At 34.3% G+C, this 7,669-nt stretch overlaps 1 non-coding gene across 1 annotated transcript; it reads right to left on the reverse strand.

The window, feature by feature from the left end:
* Positions 1-1,155: 1,155 nt before the first annotated feature.
* Positions 1,156-1,227, reverse strand: Trnap-ugg. The gene has a single exon. It is a non-coding gene; the product is annotated as a tRNA-Pro (tRNA).
* Positions 1,228-7,669: the final 6,442 nt, after the last annotated feature.

A 7,669-nucleotide genomic window follows, 5' to 3' on the forward strand; every position in this document is an offset into this window, starting at 1 on the left:
AGGCTGTTTCCACTGTTCTCTTTTTTAAATTATTTTACCAAAAGCCAATTTTCCGAATATGAGGTATGAAAAATTATTTAATTTAACTATATTTGTAAGGGAAAGACATATCCCTACTTGGTTTGATGCTGGTACATACATCCTACGTTCGTTAACTTGAAACTAACGTACCTACCTTACAGAGAGATAGGTATTATGTAAATTCAAAGTATATAATCACTATAAGTATTTAAGATCGGAACATGACCGGATTGGATTTCGGTATGTCAGGTTGCAATTTTAATTTTGTAATTTTTGATACTCTCTATGTGTCGTCTTGAGTTAGTCATAAATTAAATCTTATATTAGCAGTAGTTATACTTGCACTAAGGGGAAACATCATGTCTATATAGTACGCTTTAATAGTATTTTTTTAATTATCCTAAGTTTTTTAGATATTACTGAAAAAAAAGTAATTAAAATTTTCGTTAGAGGTAACTTTGCTATTTTTTTCAAATTTTCTTTTTAAAATTTTATTGAAATAAACATTTAGTCGAAAATATGGTAAAGAATAACATATCTTTAAATTCTTTCAACCTGATTAAGCAGCACTTGGCACATAACTTGAAAACGCTATTTCGAATACTTGCTATTTTTTTCTAGGAATTTTATTATTCACGCTAATCTATATTCATATTACTACCTCAAAAGTTTGGTTGTTTTGCTTGTATGTTAAAACGTGCTAATCTCAGAAACCAACTTCAATATTCAGTAACTTTGCGGAAATTGCTTGCCGGTGTGAAATGTCATTTGCATACAAAATATGCGATGAGTAGTGTACAACTGTTGCTGTCCAATTATGCGTTTTGTACGAAGACTACCGTGTGGAAGCTCGTTGGAAAAGTTACTGAACCAGGTAGTTGTTTTATATTGAAAAAATATTTTGTATTTCATTGTCCCTAATTAAAGAATACTTACGCTACCTATATTTTTCAACATTCTATGATTTTAACTCGGAAGAAACTTTGTGTAGGCCCAACTAGCTAATAATGAAAGTTTGAAAAGATCTTCTAATATTAATTCTCTTCATATTTTAATTTGTTTTTTGTTGTGTGGTAATCAAAATTTTAAATATTTTTAGGTAAGATATTAAAAAAAGTTAAATAAAAAATATTTGGGCTCGTCCGGGATTTGAACCCGGGACCTCTCGCACCCAAAGCGAGAATCATACCCCTAGACCAACGAGCCGTGCGGAGTTATAAGAAAAAGTAAGATACCATTCACTACGCCTACGTCAGATGAGCGTCGTACTGTAACATATTCTTGTGTATAGCAACATAGTCGTTATGTGAGCTGCATAAGTGTTAAATTTGCTAATTTCTTTCAAGTGAAAGGTTGTATTTTAGCAGGTGCTAGCGGCTAATAATGCTGTATCGTTATATGAAGTCGCGGGGTATCGCTTGTATAAGCGGTTATAATTATACTAGCGGTCCTCGGTGACTTCATCCGCGTACACTGATAAGCCCTTATGAACTTCGTTTCCGCTATTCTACACAATATACTCGTACTACGACCTACAGCGTTGACTATTACTACAGTTATTTGGCTATATTAAGTGTAATAAGTATTATATTTTACAAATATATGGAGGTTGGGCGAGCGCGAGAGCTCGAGAATTTAAGATCCCCTGGGCTCGAAGATATAGGGGGTAGGGGGGACGTCGACTAGAGGGTGCCTCCTTTGAGGGCTTCGACTTCGGCTCGGTTCGTCATGTCGGACTAGTTGGTGGCCTTTTCGTCGGGATTTTTGGTCGGGATAGTGGCTTAGTCCGAGCGCCCCCGTGACCGAGACCTACGTCCGGTTGTTGCCAGAAATCGGGGCCTTCGTCTCCGCCGGCGAAGACGCTGTGGTGGTTGTGTGTACGAGTATGTGTAATTACCTAGTTGTTGGGATATATTGCCGGTTGCTATTTCGATATTTGGGGTCGTCAAGGACGAGTTTCAATCGACGTTGGAGTCGGGAGTGCAAGTTGACGCCTCAAGCACTAGTACTTTTTAAGAAATTGACTTTGATATTTTTTTATTGTACTGAGCTATGGTCGGAAGGTCGAGGTCTCGGTGGAGATATCCACTCGAAGAGCCAACGTCAAAAAATGTAAAAATATCGAGGCAAATATATCTTTGTATTGTACCCCGCTTCCTCCGCTCTACATATATTAAACGAGACGTGCGAGTACATTATTAAGAGTAAGAAAATTCTTACTGCGGCAGTATCGGTGTATGGCATCGTATCTGAAAATTATTCAACGCTCCCATCTGCTCCCGTTCCGCTTGGAAAATAATAAAAATAATAAAGTCCCCGCTTAAACGCCATTCGTATGTGATACACCGAATGAGGCGTAATAAAATGTATTAGGAACGTATTGCAAATAGGAAAATATTTATGTTTATGAAATAAGTAAGTGCCTACTTATGCGTATTTAACTATACGGTGAATTTGTTTCCAACGTTCGAGATAACTCAAGTGTATCGTATCGGAGTCTGATTTATTTTTTTCGTTTAAGTAGCTCTTTAGTATGTACGCAGAGATTGTATCTTATTAGTATGAAGGTATTTTTGTAAACATCTGGAAGCTACAATATTTTTTCTTATTGTTTGAATTGTGTATCAATTATTTGGTATTATTTGTTTTTGCTTTCCATATCGCGTTACTAACATTGTTAGTGATAAGGTACAGATAATGATCCAAAACCGTTGGTCGAATGTTTCTAATATTTATTGCAACTTACTCAGTATCGATATTAAATGAAAGGCGTAAAATAGTAGAACACTATACGTTATATTAAATTTCAAATCTAAGGCGGCCAAACAAAATGATGAATTATATATTTTTTTAGAACATTTTCAATATGGGTATCGAACGAAAGGGATTGACTTTTTACAACTTTTTACTTGTGTATGTAAATAATGAAAATTTTGGAAAACCATTTTTAAAATTAATGCATTAGTTAAATAGGAAATTTAAGGATCGTGTTTTAAATAACAGTTTGCGAAGAATTTGTCTAAATAGTGTTGTAGAAAATTGGTTAGTGCCTTCCGTAACAGGAGATTTTTTTTGCAGCATTTAACGATGAGCATTTAATAATATGGGTTATGACTATAAATCAATAATAATAACCAACCAAATAACCAATATAATACGAGTATGTTTTTCTTTTCTATTTAAAACCTTAAATAACCAGTAGCTTTATTTCAATTGACTTTACGATGAAAAAAAAATAGAGCCGTTTTGATGAATATAATAGCTGAGTAGCTGCTAGCAGACTTCTTTGATGTTGAAAGCGATAGACTAACAATAAATTGCGATAGAGTAACAACATAGAAAATGGTTTTTTGGTAAAGATACAATAAGACACGATCGTGCGTTAATATTTTCTTACTTATTGCTCTAAAATTTTTCGAAGTTAAAATATTTCACTGATGTATGAACAATTTACGACAATGGGCGGCCAATATTATTAGCGAATCCATTACTTAAAACAATATATTTATATACCTTTTTCTCATTATTAGGAGAAAAATTACTCATGGAAATCCGTACTGGATAGTGGCGGACTCCTTTCGGCTAAAAACTCCTCCTGGCTTAAAAAAAAGTGTAACTGGCCTACCACCAACAATGTTGTAAGGCTGTCTGCTTTATAGCCTCCCTCTCTCTCTTTCGTCTTTTTATATAGGTACTTACCCCAGATTGTATTAAAATGAAAATGGATTTTGTTTTAGATGTGAGTCCACCAATCCGCACTGGGCCAGCGTGGTGGATTACGGCCCTAACCCCTCCTTATTGGAGGAGACCCGTGCCCTGGAGAGTGGGTCAGTAATGGGTTGACATGATAATGGATGTGAAAAGACTTTTAAAGCTATAATGCAAGGCACAAGTACTGGTGCAGAATACGCTCGAATGGTAGAAGTGCAGTTGAATCTGGAAAAGTTTAAGTCGCAGTTCCGGCCGGGTGCAAAAATGTGTTCTTCAGTCCGGAATTTTGGCCTGACAGGCTTTGGGCATACTTTCATACTGTGAGTATACGTTTTTATAACTCATTTTGATTCCCAAGGTAATTTAGGACCTACCAATTCATATCTGTCAAAACACATTTATTTCTGCGAAGTTACTAAACAACTGATGAATTTCTTAGTGACATGCTTGAAAGCAAACGACTCCACTTCCATCTCTCACAAGGCAGAATAAAAATGGTGATGCTGAAAAAGAGAAACTGTTGAGTTTCTTGCCGGCTTCTCGCTAGAATCTGCCTTCTGAACAGCTGGTAGAGTTACTACAATTGACAGCCGTTTCAAAAGTGCTTATATAACCACACATACAGTAGTTAAATAGGCCTAAGTACCTACTTGAAATAAATGAATTTTTAATTTTGTAGGGAATTTAACTTACCGACGCTTTAGAGAAGCGTGACAAAAAACCCCGTCTTAGTTTAAGTAATTTTTTTTTTATGTAAGGTATTTATAAGGTTGAGTTTAAAGGTATTTTAATATAGTGTCTAGTAATTTATACGTTACTAGCTGTTGCCCGCGACTTCGTCTGCGTTTGATTTTTTTTTTGATGTGGCGTTCAAACAAAAATTTAAGTATTCAGTATCGCTAAGCCTTAAATGAGGGGTTTGCTGCTGTCCGCTGAGGAGTTCTGTCCTCTATCTCCAACTTGAAAAGATTGGGCAAAATTAAACATATAATATAACCTCTATAGTACAAAAATAATTATTTAAATCGGTTATAATCTGTCGGAGTTATAGTGTAAAATCGTCAAACACTGTCATCCCCTCTCCCAAAGGAACCGAGCTTAATGTCGGGATAAAAAGTATCCTATATTACTTCTAACACTTCCAAAAATATGTGTACAAAGTTTCATGAGGATCGGTTAAGTAGTTTTTGCGTGAAAGCGTAACAAACAAACTTACATTGACATTTATAATATTAGTAGGGGTTTATATTGGCTTATTGCTTGAAATTAAAAAGATATGCAATTTTTTTTTGAGAGCAATCTTTTTATCAAACTGCAAATAATGCAATACAGAAAAACTGCGGAAAATAGTTTCACAATTTATGTACCCATTACGTTAAGGGTTCTTTATAAATAATAATACAAGAAATGCTGTTGGAATAAATGCTTTCCACGAAATCATAATCCGTCGTCAAAGTTTATGGAGCGGTATTAATTGGTTACAGTAGTTTAAGTGCAAGATTTGCGCGCTGGAAATCGAGGAGTCGTTTTCGCATATCGAACGCTGTATCGTTAAAGTAAAATGAACCTAATGTTGACTAATTTTAGTGTGACAAATCCTGTACTTCAGATTTTTGTTTCAGAAACATTCTGTCAAAAGCCCGAACTAAAGAATTGTTGGCAAATTTGAGCTTCAATGCAATCCAAATCAGATCAATTTTACTTATTAGTTAAGTATTTCTATACTCGAAATCGACTCCCCGATTGCAAGCGAGCTAATTTTGTACTAAGGCTACCTATTGGAGAGATTTGCGCGGTCACTGAGTATTTGCTTAAGGGTAGGTTGGGTTGGGAAGGGATGGGATAAAGTAAAGGCAACGCGGCAAAGGCGGTCAAACAGCAAGTCATATTGTCATGGAGCTATATAAGTTTAGACAGGAGTCAATCGTAGGTCGGAATGTTTTCATAAATAAACATAGATATTTTCTCTTTTTCTTGAAATCGTGTAATATTAGGTAAACAATCATTTTTCTATTTTTATATGAATTTTTTTAATAAAAATATACAATTATAAAAAAAAACATTTTTTCGTTTTTATTTACTGTAAGGCTTATTTCAATTAAAATAAGCAACAGTCGGAGCTTAGCTTAGCGAAGGCTTATTTCAATTTAAATAAACAACAGTCTCGGCGAGTGCAAAGATTCTTGTATAGTACGTTACACTTATTGTTTGCAAAAAAACTTGTATAAATACAACTATAAAAAAATGGCTTTTCTAAACAGTAACAATTTTTTTGTTTCTGCTCGCTTATAGGTTAGGTACGTTGCTTTATAGGAAAAACTATAAAATATTACGTAAGGCAAGTATTTTTAAAGAAAAGTATAAATGATAGTTGTTATTGTAATTAGGATGAAAGTAAGAGGCTAAGAAATGATCTATGATTTTAATAATATATTACTAATACGTTAATTTAAGTATAAAAATGTTTATCAGTATCATCTTGTTAGTTATTATTATCATAGTCATCATATTGATCATATTGACAATATATACCTAATGTTATGATAAAGAATATCAGAAAACTAGAACTAATATTTTAAATGCGAAAGTGTGTCGTACTCGCCAGTGACGTGCAAAGGCTCTTCGACCAGGGTATGCATAAAGCAGGAACATGGCATAAAATGTAAAAATGCCCTACCAATACGAGTTTATAAAATAATTTGTGTGCAATACAGTGCTTATGTGCATGTATGAAGTGCACGCCACTGGTACTCGCCCTACAAAGGGAACCAATAAACTTGATTTTTGAAATAGAGTTAGTTGAAAAGAAGGAGAATATCATACGCTACTTTTTATCCCAGGAAAACAAACGATTCCCATGGGTTTGTAAAAAACGTAATAAACGTGGACGAAGAACGTGGGCAACAAATAATCACTTCTATAACTTTTATACTCTCTTGTCACTTACCTGTAAAGGCAGGTATTCACGCGGGGTGAATTTCCCGGAATCCGATGATGATCCCTTGCGCTCAGCCATCACTTCGCCATCGCCAAAATCCTTAAACATAATTTTAACCTTAAAATTTAATACACAAGATACAAAATTATACGTATTTTGCGTTCAACATGTTACGTTTGTAATTTGTAATGACATAGTTAACGTCGATAAGATTGATCGAGTGGGTAAGACCAGATAATCTGACTGGGATAAAAAAATCAATGACTTGTCAAATTCGTCGCATACTACTTGATTTTTAGATTAACCGGCGTTGTTTAATTTTAGGTTTCGGCGCTTACTATTAAGATGAAAGTTTGTTTTAATATTTTTACTCTCATATAAGCTCGAAGATTAAGTATTCTTTTTTCCTATGCGAGAACTAAGAAACTATAATTTGCTTATTGTGAAAAACAAGTAGGTAGGTTCCGATTTCAAAAAAAGGGCTGACGATCTGTAATTTGAGGATTACTCGTGTACAAAAATAAATAAATTAAATAAAGGTAAATTTGTACCTTGTCTATGCTATGCTATATAATTCTATGTCAGAAGTATCTCTCATAATATCTATTGTTTCTGGTTAACTAATCGTGGCAACGATTAGTTGAATTACTCCCGAAATTATTAACTAATCAGTCTAATCTGAAATCTTCAGTTTGAAGATTAAATGTAGAAGTGCTATGCCTATCCTTTTCTTACTAATCCTTGCCGATAAGGATGGTTATATTGACTTAATAATGTGATAATGAATTAGATTTTAGATTTGAAAGATTATTAACTTAACTTATTTTTTTGACTTTTTAGATACACGGGGGATTTTTACCATTGCTGTATAATATAATAAAATAAGGAATTATTATTATCATACTATAGAATTATATATGATATTTTGACGGCCGTTTTGCGCAGTGGGCAGCGACCCTGCTTGCTGAGCCAAGGCCGTGGGTTCGATTCCCACAACTG

This window comes from Pararge aegeria, chromosome 2 (genome assembly GCF_905163445.1).
Source record: "Pararge aegeria chromosome 2, ilParAegt1.1, whole genome shotgun sequence".
Lineage (NCBI taxonomy): Eukaryota > Metazoa > Arthropoda > Insecta > Lepidoptera > Nymphalidae > Pararge > Pararge aegeria.